Genomic DNA, 13,340 nt, shown 5'->3' with positions numbered 1-13,340 from the left:
GTGAGTATGCATGCCATGTTTGGGGCAGTTTGGACCTAAAACGGGGGAGCTATCGGGTCCCAAACATGGCCAGTTTTCACATAGGCACCAATGTAAAAATTAGATGTCCTAGGGGTACCATCTTTGGGGAGTCAGTACAGGTCGGCCTTAGGTTATAGGGGCTCCAAATTTGCACCATAGGTGCTAAAGAGTCTCCCCTACAAGTGTGCAAAGTTTGGGCTGGTTTTCACCACGTGGTTCTCCAGAAACAGGAGCTCAAAGTCAGTCACTTTGATCACATTTTGCTTCAAGCTGACCAGAGATCTATCTGGCATGCCCCCTCACCTCGGCACCCCCTCCCCCCTCAGGGGGAGGGGGTGCCGAGGTGGGGGTCCACTCGCAGCTCGATGGTGCACCAGTATGGAAGGTTCCCCAGTAATGGGAGTTCAAAGTTCCAAAGTTGGTTCAATTGGAGCTCAACTTTAAACGGTCATATTTCCCGAACCATACATGGGAATGATTCACTTTCTTCAGCTCCACGTAGCCCAGGGTCTTGTGAGTATGCATGCCATGTTTGGGGCAGTTTGGACCTAAAACGGGGGAGCTATCGGGTCCCAAACATGGCCAGTTTTCACATAGGCACCAATGTAAAAATTAGATGTCCTAGGGGTACCATCTTTGGGGAGTCAGTACAGGTCGGCCTTAGGTTATAGGGGCTCCAAATTTGCACCATAGGTGCTAAAGAGTCTCCCCTACAAGTGTGCAAAGTTTGGGCTGGTTTTCACCACGTGGTTCTCCAGAAACAGGAGCTCAAAGTCAGTCACTTTGATCACATTTTGCTTCAAGCTGACCAGAGATCTATCTGGCATGCCCCCTCACCTCGGCACCCCCTCCCCCCTCAGGGGGAGGGGGTGCCGAGGTGGGGGTCCACTCGCAGCTCGATGGTGCACCAGTATGGAAGGTTCCCCAGTAATGGGAGTTCAAAGTTCAAAAGTTGGTTCAATTGGAGCTCAACTTGAAACGGTCATATTTCCTGAACCATACAGGGGAATGATTCACTTTCTTCAGCCCCACGTAGCCCAGGGTCTTGTGAGTATGCATGCCATGTTTGGGGCAGTTTGGACCTAAAAAGGGGGAGCTATCGGGTCCCAAACATGGCCAGTTTTCACATAGGCACCAATGTAAAAATTAGATGTCCTAGGGGTACCATCTTTGGGGAGTCAGTACAGGTCGGCCTTAGGTTATAGGGGCTCCAAATTTGCACCATAGGTGCTAAAGAGTCTCCCCTACAAGTGTGCAAAGTTTGGGCTGGTTTTCACCACGTGGTTCTCCAGAAACAGGAGCTCAAAGTCAGTCACTTTGATCACATTTTGCTTCAAGCTGACCAGAGATCTATCTGGCATGCCCCCTCACCTCGGCACCCCCTCCCCCCTCAGGGGGAGGGGGTGCCGAGGTGGGGGTCCACTCGCAGCTCGATGGTGCACCAGTATGGAAGGTTTCCCAGTAATGGGAGTTCAAAGTTCAAAAGTTGGTTCAATTGGAGCTCAACTTGAAACGGTCATATTTCCTGAACCATAGATGGTATTGATTCACTTTTTTCGGCTCCATGTAGTCGAGGGTCTTGGGAGTATGCATGCAAAGTTTGGGGCCCATAGGACCTAAAACGGGGGAGCTATCGGGTCCCAAACATGGCCAGTTTTCACATAGGCACCAATGTAAAAATTAGATGTCCTAGGGGTACCATCTTTGGGGAGTCAGTACAGGTCGGCCTTAGGTTATAGGGGCTCCAAATTTGCACCATAGGTGCTAAAGAGTCTCCCCTACAAGTGTGCAAAGTTTGGGCTGGTTTTCACCACGTGGTTCTCCAGAAACAGGAGCTCAAAGTCAGTCACTTTGATCACATTTTGCTTCAAGCTGACCAGAGATCTATCTGGCATGCCCCCTCACCTCGGCACCCCCTCCCCCCTCAGGGGGAGGGGGTGCCGAGGTGGGGGTCCACTCGCAGCTCGATGGTGCACCAGTATGGAAGGTTCCCCAGTAATGGGAGTTCAAAGTTCCAAAGTTGGTTCAATTGGAGCTCAACTTTAAACGGTCATATTTCCCGAACCATACATGGGAATGATTCACTTTCTTCAGCCCCACGTAGCCCAGGGTCTTGTGAGTATGCATGCCATGTTTGGGGCAGTTTGGACCTAAAACGGGGGAGCTATCGGGTCCCAAACATGGCCAGTTTTCACATAGGCACCAATGTAAAAATTAGATGTCCTAGGGGTACCATCTTTGGGGAGTCAGTACAGGTCGGCCTTAGGTTATAGGGGCTCCAAATTTGCACCATAGGTGCTAAAGAGTCTCCCCTACAAGTGTGCAAAGTTTGGGCTGGTTTTCACCACGTGGTTCTCCAGAAACAGGAGCTCAAAGTCAGTCACTTTGATCACATTTTGCTTCAAGCTGACCAGAGATCTATCTGGCATGCCCCCTCACCTCGGCACCCCCTCCCCCCTCAGGGGGAGGGGGTGCCGAGGTGGGGGTCCACTCGCAGCTCGATGGTGCACCAGTATGGAAGGTTCCCCAGTAATGGGAGTTCAAAGTTCAAAAGTTGGTTCAATTGGAGCTCAACTTGAAACGGTCATATTTCCTGAACCATACAGGGGAATGATTCACTTTCTTCAGCCCCACGTAGCCCAGGGTCTTGTGAGTATGCATGCCATGTTTGGGGCAGTTTGGACCTAAAAAGGGGGAGCTATCGGGTCCCAAACATGGCCAGTTTTCACATAGGCACCAATGTAAAAATTAGATGTCCTAGGGGTACCATCTTTGGGGAGTCAGTACAGGTCGGCCTTAGGTTATAGGGGCTCCAAATTTGCACCATAGGTGCTAAAGAGTCTCCCCTACAAGTGTGCAAAGTTTGGGCTGGTTTTCACCACGTGGTTCTCCAGAAACAGGAGCTCAAAGTCAGTCACTTTGATCACATTTTGCTTCAAGCTGACCAGAGATCTATCTGGCATGCCCCCTCACCTCGGCACCCCCTCCCCCCTCAGGGGGAGGGGGTGCCGAGGTGGGGGTCCACTCGCAGCTCGATGGTGCACCAGTATGGAAGGTTTCCCAGTAATGGGAGTTCAAAGTTCAAAAGTTGGTTCAATTGGAGCTCAACTTGAAACGGTCATATTTCCTGAACCATAGATGGTATTGATTCACTTTTTTCGGCTCCATGTAGTCGAGGGTCTTGGGAGTATGCATGCAAAGTTTGGGGCCCATAGGACCTAAAACGGGGGAGCTATCGGGTCCCAAACATGGCCAGTTTTCACATAGGCACCAATGTAAAAATTAGATGTCCTAGGGGTACCATCTTTGGGGAGTCAGTACAGGTCGGCCTTAGGTTATAGGGGCTCCAAATTTGCACCATAGGTGCTAAAGAGTCTCCCCTACAAGTGTGCAAAGTTTGGGCTGGTTTTCACCACGTGGTTCTCCAGAAACAGGAGCTCAAAGTCAGTCACTTTGATCACATTTTGCTTCAAGCTGACCAGAGATCTATCTGGCATGCCCCCTCACCTCGGCACCCTCAGGGGGAGGGGGTGCCAAGGTGGGGGTCCACTCGCAGCTCGATGGTGCACCAGTATGGAAGGTTCCCCAGTAATGGGAGTTCAAAGTTCCAAAGTTGGTTCAATTGGAGCTCAACTTTAAACGGTCATATTTCCCGAACCATACATGGGAATGATTCACTTTCTTCAGCCCCACGTAGCCCAGGGTCTTGTGAGTATGCATGCCATGTTTGGGGCAGTTTGGACCTAAAACGGGGGAGCTATCGGGTCCCAAACATGGCCAGTTTTCACATAGGCACCAATGTAAAAATTAGATGTCCTAGGGGTACCATCTTTGGGGAGTCAGTACAGGTCGGCCTTAGGTTATAGGGGCTCCAAATTTGCACCATAGGTGCTAAAGAGTCTCCCCTACAAGTGTGCAAAGTTTGGGCTGGTTTTCACCACGTGGTTCTCCAGAAACAGGAGCTCAAAGTCAGTCACTTTGATCACATTTTGCTTCAAGCTGACCAGAGATCTATCTGGCATGCCCCCTCACCTCGGCACCCCCTCCCCCCTCAGGGGGAGGGGGTGCCGAGGTGGGGGTCCACTCGCAGCTCGATGGTGCACCAGTATGGAAGGTTCCCCAGTAATGGGAGTTCAAAGTTCAAAAGTTGGTTCAATTGGAGCTCAACTTGAAACGGTCATATTTCCCGAACCATACATGGGAATGATTCACTTTCTTCAGCCCCACGTAGCCCAGGGTCTTGTGAGTATGCATGCCATGTTTGGGGCAGTTTGGACCTAAAACGGGGGAGCTATCGGGTCCCAAACATGGCCAGTTTTCACATAGGCACCAATGTAAAAATTAGATGTCCTAGGGGTACCATCTTTGGGGAGTCAGTACAGGTCGGCCTTAGGTTATAGGGGCTCCAAATTTGCACCATAGGTGCTAAAGAGTCTCCCCTACAAGTGTGCAAAGTTTGGGCTGGTTTTCACCACGTGGTTCTCCAGAAACAGGAGCTCAAAGTCAGTCACTTTGATCACATTTTGCTTCAAGCTGACCAGAGATCTATCTGGCATGCCCCCTCACCTCGGCAGCCCCTCCCCCCTCAGGGGGAGGGGGTGCCGAGGTGGGGGTCCACTCGCAGCTCGATGGTGCACCAGTATGGAAGGTTCCCCAGTAATGGGAGTTCAAAGTTCAAAAGTTGGTTCAATTGGAGCTCAACTTGAAACGGTCATATTTCCTGAACCATAGATGGTATTGATTCACTTTTTTCGGCTCCATGTAGTCGAGGGTCTTGGGAGTATGCATGCAAAGTTTGGGGCCCATAGGACCTAAAACGGGGGAGCTATCGGGTCCCAAACATGGCCAGTTTTCACATAGGCACCAATGTAAAAATTAGATGTCCTAGGGGTACCATCTTTGGGGAGTCAGTACAGATCGGCCTTAGGTTATAGGGGCTCCAAATTTGCACCATAGGTGCTAAAGAGTCTCCCCTACAAGTGTGCAAAGTTTGGGCTGGTTTTCACCACGTGGTTCTCCAGAAACAGGAGCTCAAAGTCAGTCACTTTGATCACATTTTGCTTCAAGCTGACCAGAGATCTATCTGGCATGCCCCCTCACCTCGGCACCCCCTCCCCCCTCAGGGGGAGGGGGTGCCGAGGTGGGGGTCCACTCGCAGCTTGATGGTGCACCAGTATGGAAGGTTTCCCAGTAATGGGAGTTCAAAGTTCAAAAGTTGGTTCAATTGGAGCTCAACTTGAAACGGTCATATTTCCTGAACCATAGATGGTATTGATTCACTTTTTTCGGCTCCATGTAGTCGGGGGTCTTGGGAGTATGCATGCAAAGTTTGGGGCCCATAGGACCTAAAACGGGGGAGCTATCGGGTCCCAAACATGGCCAGTTTTCACATAGGCACCAATGTAAAAATTAGATGTCCTAGGGGTACCATCTTTGGGGAGTCAGTACAGGTCGGCCTTAGGTTATAGGGGCTCCAAATTTGCACCATAGGTGCTAAAGAGTCTCCCCTACAAGTGTGAAAAGTTTGGGCTGGTTTTCACCACGTGGTTCTCCAGAAACAGGAGCTCAAAGTCAGTCACTTTGATCACATTTTGCTTCAAGCTGACCAGAGATCTATCTGGCATGCCCCCTCACCTTGGTGCCGAGGTGGGGGTCCACTCGCAGCTCGATGGTGCACCAGTATGGAAGGTTCCCCAGTAATGGGAGTTCAAAGTTCAAAAGTTGGTTCAATTGGAGCTCAACTTGAAACGGTCATATTTCCTGAACCATACATGGGAATGATTCACTTTCTTCAGCCCCACGTAGCCCAGGGTCTTGTGAGTATGCATGCCATGTTTGGGGCAGTTTGGACCTAAAACGGGGGAGCTATCGGGTCCCAAACATGGCCAGTTTTCACATAGGCACCAATGTAAAAATTAGATGTCCTAGGGGTACCATCTTTGGGGAGTCAGTACAGGTCGGCCTTAGGTTATAGGGGCTCCAAATTTGCACCATAGGTGCTAAAGAGTCTCCCCTACAAGTGTGCAAAGTTTGGGCTGGTTTTCACCACGTGGTTCTCCAGAAACAGGAGCTCAAAGTCAGTCACTTTGATCACATTTTGCTTCAAGCTGACCAGAGATCTATCTGGCATGCCCCCTCACCTCGGCACCCCCTCCCCCCTCAGGGGGAGGGGGTGCCGAGGTGGGGGTCCACTCGCAGCTCGATGGTGCACCAGTATGGAAGGTTTCCCAGTAATGGGAGTTCAAAGTTCAAAAGTTGGTTCAATTGGAGCTCAACTTGAAACGGTCATATTTCCTGAACCATAGATGGTATTGATTCACTTTTTTCGGCTCCATGTAGTCGGGGGTCTTGGGAGTATGCATGCAAAGTTTGGGGCCCATAGGACCTAAAACGGGGGAGCTATCGGGTCCCAAACATGGCCAGTTTTCACATAGGCACCAATGTAAAAATTAGATGTCCTAGGGGTACCATCTTTGGGGAGTCAGTACAGGTCGGCCTTAGGTTATAGGGGCTCCAAATTTGCACCATAGGTGCTAAAGAGTCTCCCCTACAAGTGTGCAAAGTTTGGGCTGGTTTTCACCACGTGGTTCTCCAGAAACAGGAGCTCAAAGTCAGTCACTTTGATCACATTTTGCTTCAAGCTGACCAGAGATCTATCTGGCATGCCCCCTCACCTTGGCACCCCCTCCCCCCTCAGGGGGAGGGGGTGCCGAGGTGGGGGTCCACTCGCAGCTCGATGGTGCACCAGTATGGAAGGTTCCCCAGTAATGGGAGTTCAAAGTTCAAAAGTTGGTTCAATTGGAGCTCAACTTGAAACGGTCATATTTCCTGAACCATACATGGGAATGATTCACTTTCTTCAGCCCCACGTAGCCCAGGGTCTTGTGAGTATGCATGCCATGTTTGGGGCAGTTTGGACCTAAAATGGGGGAGCTATCGGGTCCCAAACATGGCCAGTTTTCACATAGGCACCAATGTAAAAATTAGATGTCCTAGGGGTACCATCTTTGGGGAGTCAGTACAGGTCGGCCTTAGGTTATAGGGGCTCCAAATTTGCACCATAGGTGCTAAAGAGTCTCCCCTACAAGTGTGCAAAGTTTGGGCTGGTTTTCACCACGTGGTTCTCCAGAAACAGGAGCTCAAAGTCAGTCACTTTGATCACATTTTGCTTCAAGCTGACCAGAGATCTATCTGGCATGCCCCCTCACCTCGGCACCCCCTCCCCCCTCAGGGGGAGGGGGTGCCGAGGTGGGGGTCCACTCGCAGCTCGATGGTGCACCAGTATGGAAGGTTCCCCAGTAATGGGAGTTCAAAGTTCAAAAGTTGGTTCAATTGGAGCTCAACTTGAAACGGTCATATTTCCTGAACCATAGATGGTATTGATTCACTTTTTTCGGCTCCATGTAGTCGAGAGTCTTGGGAGTATGCATGCAAAGTTTGGGGCCCATAGGACCTAAAACGGGGGAGCTATCGGGTCCCAAACATGGCCAGTTTTCACATAGGCACCAATGTAAAAATTAGATGTCCTAGGGTTACCATCTTTGGGGAGTCAGTACAGGTCGGCCTTAGGTTATAGGGGCTCCAAATTTGCACCATAGGTGCTAAAGAGTCTCCCCTACAAGTGTGCAAAGTTTGGGCTGGTTTTCACCACGTGGTTCTCCAGAAACAGGAGCTCAAAGTCAGTCACTTTGATCACATTTTGCTTCAAGCTGACCAGAGATCTATCTGGCATGCCCCCTCACCTCGGCACCCCCTCCCCCCTCAGGGGGAGGGGGTGCCGAGGTGGGGGTCCACTCGCAGCTCGATGGTGCACCAGTATGGAAGGTTCCCCAGTAATGGGAGTTCAAAGTTCAAAAGTTGGTTCAATTGGAGCTCAACTTGAAACGGTCATATTTCCTGAACCATAGATGGTATTGATTCACTTTTTTCGGCTCCATGTAGTCGAGGGTCTTGGGAGTATGCATGCAAAGTTTGGGGCCCATAGGACCTAAAACGGGGGAGCTATCGGGTCCCAAACATGGCCAGTTTTCACATAGGCACCAATGTAAAAATTAGATGTCCTAGGGGTACCATCTTTGGGGAGTCAGTACAGGTCGGCCTTAGGTTATAGGGGCTCCAAATTTGCACCATAGGTGCTAAAGAGTCTCCCCTACAAGTGTGCAAAGTTTGGGCTGGTTTTCACCACGTGGTTCTCCAGAAACAGGAGCTCAAAGTCAGTCACTTTGATCACATTTTGCTTCAAGCTGACCAGAGATCTATCTGGCATGCCCCCTCACCTCGGCACCCCCTCCCCCCTCAGGGGGAGGGGGTGCCGAGGTGGGGGTCCACTCGCAGCTCGATGGTGCACCAGTATGGAAGGTTCCCCAGTAATGGGAGTTCAAAGTTCAAAAGTTGGTTCAATTGGAGCTCAACTTGAAACGGTCATATTTCCTGAACCATAGATGGTATTGATTCACTTTTTTCGGCTCCATATAGTCGAGGGTCTTGGGAGTATGCATGCAAAGTTTGGGGCCCATAGGACCTAAAACGGGGGAGCTATCGGGTCCCAAACATGGCCAGTTTTCACATAGGCACCAATGTAAAAATTAGATGTCCTAGGGGTACCATCTTTGGGGAGTCAGTACAGGTCGGCCTTAGGTTATAGGGGCTCCAAATTTGCACCATAGGTGCTAAAGAGTCTCCCCTACAAGTGTGCAAAGTTTGGGCTGGTTTTCACCACGTGGTTCTCCAGAAACAGGAGCTCAAAGTCAGTCACTTTGATCACATTTTGCTTCAAGCTGACCAGAGATCTATCTGGCATGCCCCCTCACCTCGGCAGCCCCTCCCCCCTCAGGGGGAGGGGGTGCCGAGGTGGGGGTCCACTCGCAGCTCGATGGTGCACCAGTATGGAAGGTTCCCCAGTAATGGGAGTTCAAAGTTCCAAAGTTGGTTCAATTGGAGCTCAACTTTAAACGGTCATATTTCCCGAACCATACATGGGAATGATTCACTTTCTTCAGCCCCACGTAGCCCAGGGTCTTGTGAGTATGCATGCCATGTTTGGGGCAGTTTGGACCTAAAACGGGGGAGCTATCGGGTCCCAAACATGGCCAGTTTTCATATAGGCACCAATGTAAAAATTAGATGTCCTAGGGGTACCATCTTTGGGGAGTCAGTACAGGTCGGCCTTAGGTTATAGGGGCTCCAAATTTGCACCATAGGTGCTAAAGAGTCTCCCCTACAAGTGTGCAAAGTTTGGGCTGGTTTTCACCACGTGGTTCTCCAGAAACAGGAGCTCAAAGTCAGTCACTTTGATCACATTTTGCTTCAAGCTGACCAGAGATCTATCTGGCATGCCCCCTCACCTTGGCACCCCCTCCCCCCTCAGGGGGAGGGGGTGCCGAGGTGGGGGTCCACTCGCAGCTCGATGGTGCACCAGTATGGAAGGTTCCCCAGTAATGGGAGTTCAAAGTTCAAAAGTTGGTTCAATTGGAGCTCAACTTGAAACGGTCATATTTCCTGAACCATACATGGGAATGATTCACTTTCTTCAGCCCCACGTAGCCCAGGGTCTTGTGAGTATGCATGCCATGTTTGGGGCAGTTTGGACCTAAAACGGGGGAGCTATCGGGTCCCAAACATGGCCAGTTTTCACATAGGCACCAATGTAAAAATTAGATGTCCTAGGGGTACCATCTTTGGGGAGTCAGTACAGGTCGGCCTTAGGTTATAGGGGCTCCAAATTTGCACCATAGGTGCTAAAGAGTCTCCCCTACAAGTGTGCAAAGTTTGGGCTGGTTTTCACCACGTGGTTCTCCAGAAACAGGAGCTCAAAGTCAGTCACTTTGATCACATTTTGCTTCAAGCTGACCAGAGATCTATCTGGCATGCCCCCTCACCTCGGCACCCCCTCCCCCCTCAGGGGGAGGGGGTGCCGAGGTGGGGGTCCACTCGCAGCTCGATGGTGCACCAGTATGGAAGGTTCCCCAGTAATGGGAGTTCAAAGTTCAAAAGTTGGTTCAATTGGAGCTCAACTTGAAACGGTCATATTTCCTGAACCATAGATGGTATTGATTCACTTTTTTCGGCTCCATGTAGTCGAGGGTCTTGGGAGTATGCATGCAAAGTTTGGGGCCCATAGGACCTAAAACGGGGGAGCTATCGGGTCCCAAACATGGCCAGTTTTCACATAGGCACCAATGTAAAAATTAGATGTCCTAGGGGTACCATCTTTGGGGAGTCAGTACAGGTCGGCCTTAGGTTATAGGGGCTCCAAATTTGCACCATAGGTGCTAAAGAGTCTCCCCTACAAGTGTGCAAAGTTTGGGCTGGTTTTCACCACGTGGTTCTCCAGAAACAGGAGCTCAAAGTCAGTCACTTTGATCACATTTTGCTTCAAGCTGACCAGAGATCTATCTGGCATGCCCCCTCACCTCGGCACCCCCTCCCCCCTCAGGGGGAGGGGGTGCCGAGGTGGGGATCCACTCGCAGCTCGATGGTGCACCAGTATGGAAGGTTCCCCAGTAATGGGAGTTCAAAGTTCAAAAGTTGGTTCAATTGGAGCTCAACTTGAAACGGTCATATTTCCTGAACCATAGATGGTATTGATTCACTTTTTTCGGCTCCATATAGTCGAGGGTCTTGGGAGTATGCATGCAAAGTTTGGGGCCCATAGGACCTAAAACGGGGGAGCTATCGGGTCCCAAACATGGCCAGTTTTCACATAGGCACCAATGTAAAAATTAGATGTCCTAGGGGTACCATCTTTGGGGAGTCAGTACAGGTCGGCCTTAGGTTATAGGGGCTCCAAATTTGCACCATAGGTGCTAAAGAGTCTCCCCTACAAGTGTGCAAAGTTTGGGCTGGTTTTCACCACGTGGTTCTCCAGAAACAGGAGCTCAAAGCCAGTCACTTTGATCACATTTTGCTTCAAGCTGACCAGAGATCTATCTGGCATGCCCCCTCACCTCGGCACCCCCTCCCCCCTCAGGGGGAGGGGGTGCCGAGGTGGGGGTCCACTCGCAGCTCGATGGTGCACCAGTATGGAAGGTTCCCCAGTAATGGGAGTTCAAAGTTCAAAAGTTGGTTCAATTGGAGCTCAACTTGAAACGGTCATATTTCCTGAACCATAGATGGTATTGATTCACTTTTTTCGGCTCCATGTAGTCGAGGGTCTTGGGAGTATGCATGCAAAGTTTGGGGCCCATAGGACCTAAAACGGGGGAGCTATCGGGTCCCAAACATGGCCAGTTTTCACATAGGCACCAATGTAAAAATTAGATGTCCTAGGGGTACCATCTTTGGGGAGTCAGTACAGGTCGGCCTTAGGTTATAGGGGCTCCAAATTTGCACCATAGGTGCTAAAGAGTCTCCCCTACAAATGTGCAAAGTTTGGGCTGGTTTTCACCACGTGGTTCTCCAGAAACAGGAGCTCAAAGTCAGTCACTTTGATCACATTTTGCTTCAAGCTGACCAGAGATCTATCTGGCATGCCCCCTCACCTCGGCACCGAGGTGGGGGTCCACTCGCAGCTCGATGGTGCACCAGTATGGAAGGTTCCCCAGTAATGGGAGTTCAAAGTTCAAAAGTATCTGGCATGCCCCCTCACCTCGGCACCGAGGTGGGGGTCCACTCGCAGCTCGATGGTGCACCAGTATGGAAGGTTCCCCAGTAATGGGAGTTCAAAGTTCAAAAGTTGGTTCAATTGGAGCTCAACTTGAAACGGTCATATTTCCTGAACCATAGATGGTATTGATTCACCTTTTTCGGTTCCATGTAGTCGAGGGTCTTGGGAGTATGCATGCAAAGTTTGGGGCCCATAGGACCTAAAACGGGGAGCTATCGGGTCCCAAACATGGCCAGTTTTCACATAGGCACCAATGAAAAAATTAGATGTCCTAGGGGTACCATCTTTGGGGAGTCAGTACAGGTCGGCCTTAGGTTATAGGGGCTCCAAATTTGCACCATAGGTGCTAAAGAGTCTCCCCTACAAGTGTGCAAAGTTTGGGCTGGTTTTCACCACGTGGTTCTCCAGAAACAGGAGCTCAAAGTCAGTCACTTTGATCACATTTTGCTTCAAGCTGACCAGAGATCTATCTGGCATGCCCCCTCACCTCGGCACCCCCTCCCCCCTCAGGGGGAGGGGGTGCCGAGGTGGGGGTCCACTCGCAGCTCGATGGTGCACCAGTATGGAAGGTTCCCCAGTAATGGGAGTTCAAAGTTCAAAAGTTGGTTCAATTGGAGCTCAACTTGAAACGGTCATATTTCCTGAACCATAGATGGTATTGATTCACTTTTTTCGGCTCCATGTAGTCGAGGGTCTTGGGAGTATGCATGCAAAGTTTGGGGCCCATAGGACCTAAAACGGGGGAGCTATCGGGTCCCAAACATGGCCAGTTTTCACATAGGCACCAATGTAAAAATTAGATGTCCTAGGGGTACCATCTTTGGGGAGTCAGTACAGGTCGGCCTTAGGTTATAGGGGCTCCAAATTTGCACCATAGGTGCTAAAGAGTCTCCCCTACAAGTGTGCAAAGTTTGGGCTGGTTTTCACCACGTGGTTCTCCAGAAACAGGAGCTCAAAGTCAGTCACTTTGATCACATTTTGCTTCAAGCTGACCAGAGATCTATCTGGCATGCCCCCTCACCTCGGCACCCCCTCCCCCCTCAGGGGGAGTGGGTGCCGAGGTGGGGGTCCACTCGCAGCTCGATGGTGCACCAGTATGGAAGGTTCCCCAGTAATGGGAGTTCAAAGTTCAAAAGTTGGTTCAATTGGAGCTCAACTTGAAACGGTCATATTTCCTGAACCATAGATGGTATTGATTCACCTTTTTCGGTTCCATGTAGTCGAGGGTCTTGGGAGTATGCATGCAAAGTTTGGGGCCCATAGGACCTAAAACGTGGAGCTATCGGGTCCCAAACATGGGCAGTTTTCACATAGGCACCAATGTAAAAATTAGATGTCCTAGGGGTACCATCTTTGGGGAGTCAGTACAGGTCGGCCTTAGGTTATAGGGGCTCCAAATTTGCACCATAGGTGCTAAAGAGTCTCCCCTACAAGTGTGCAAAGTTTGGGCTGGTTTTCACCACGTGGTTCTCCAGAAACAGGAGCTCAAAGTCAGTCACTTTGATCACATTTTGCTTCAAGCTGACCAGAGATCTATCTGGCATGCCCCCTCACCTCGGCACCCCCTCCCCCCTCAGGGGGAGGGGGTGCCGAGGTGGGGGTCCACTCGCAGCTCTATGGTGCACCAGTATGGAAGGTTCCCCAGTAATGGGAGTTCAAAGTTCAAAAGTTGGTTCAATTGGAGCTCAACTTGAAACGGTCATATTTCCTGAAC

The sequence above is a fragment of the Lithobates pipiens genome, unplaced genomic scaffold, assembly GCF_037356315.1.
Source record: "Lithobates pipiens isolate NorthernLeopardFrog02 unplaced genomic scaffold, aLitPip1_a1.2 Scaffold_83, whole genome shotgun sequence".
In the NCBI taxonomy this organism is placed as follows: Eukaryota; Metazoa; Chordata; class Amphibia; order Anura; family Ranidae; genus Lithobates; species Lithobates pipiens.
The sequence above is the reverse complement of the archived record's forward strand: the minus strand, read 5'-3'. Positions refer to the sequence as shown.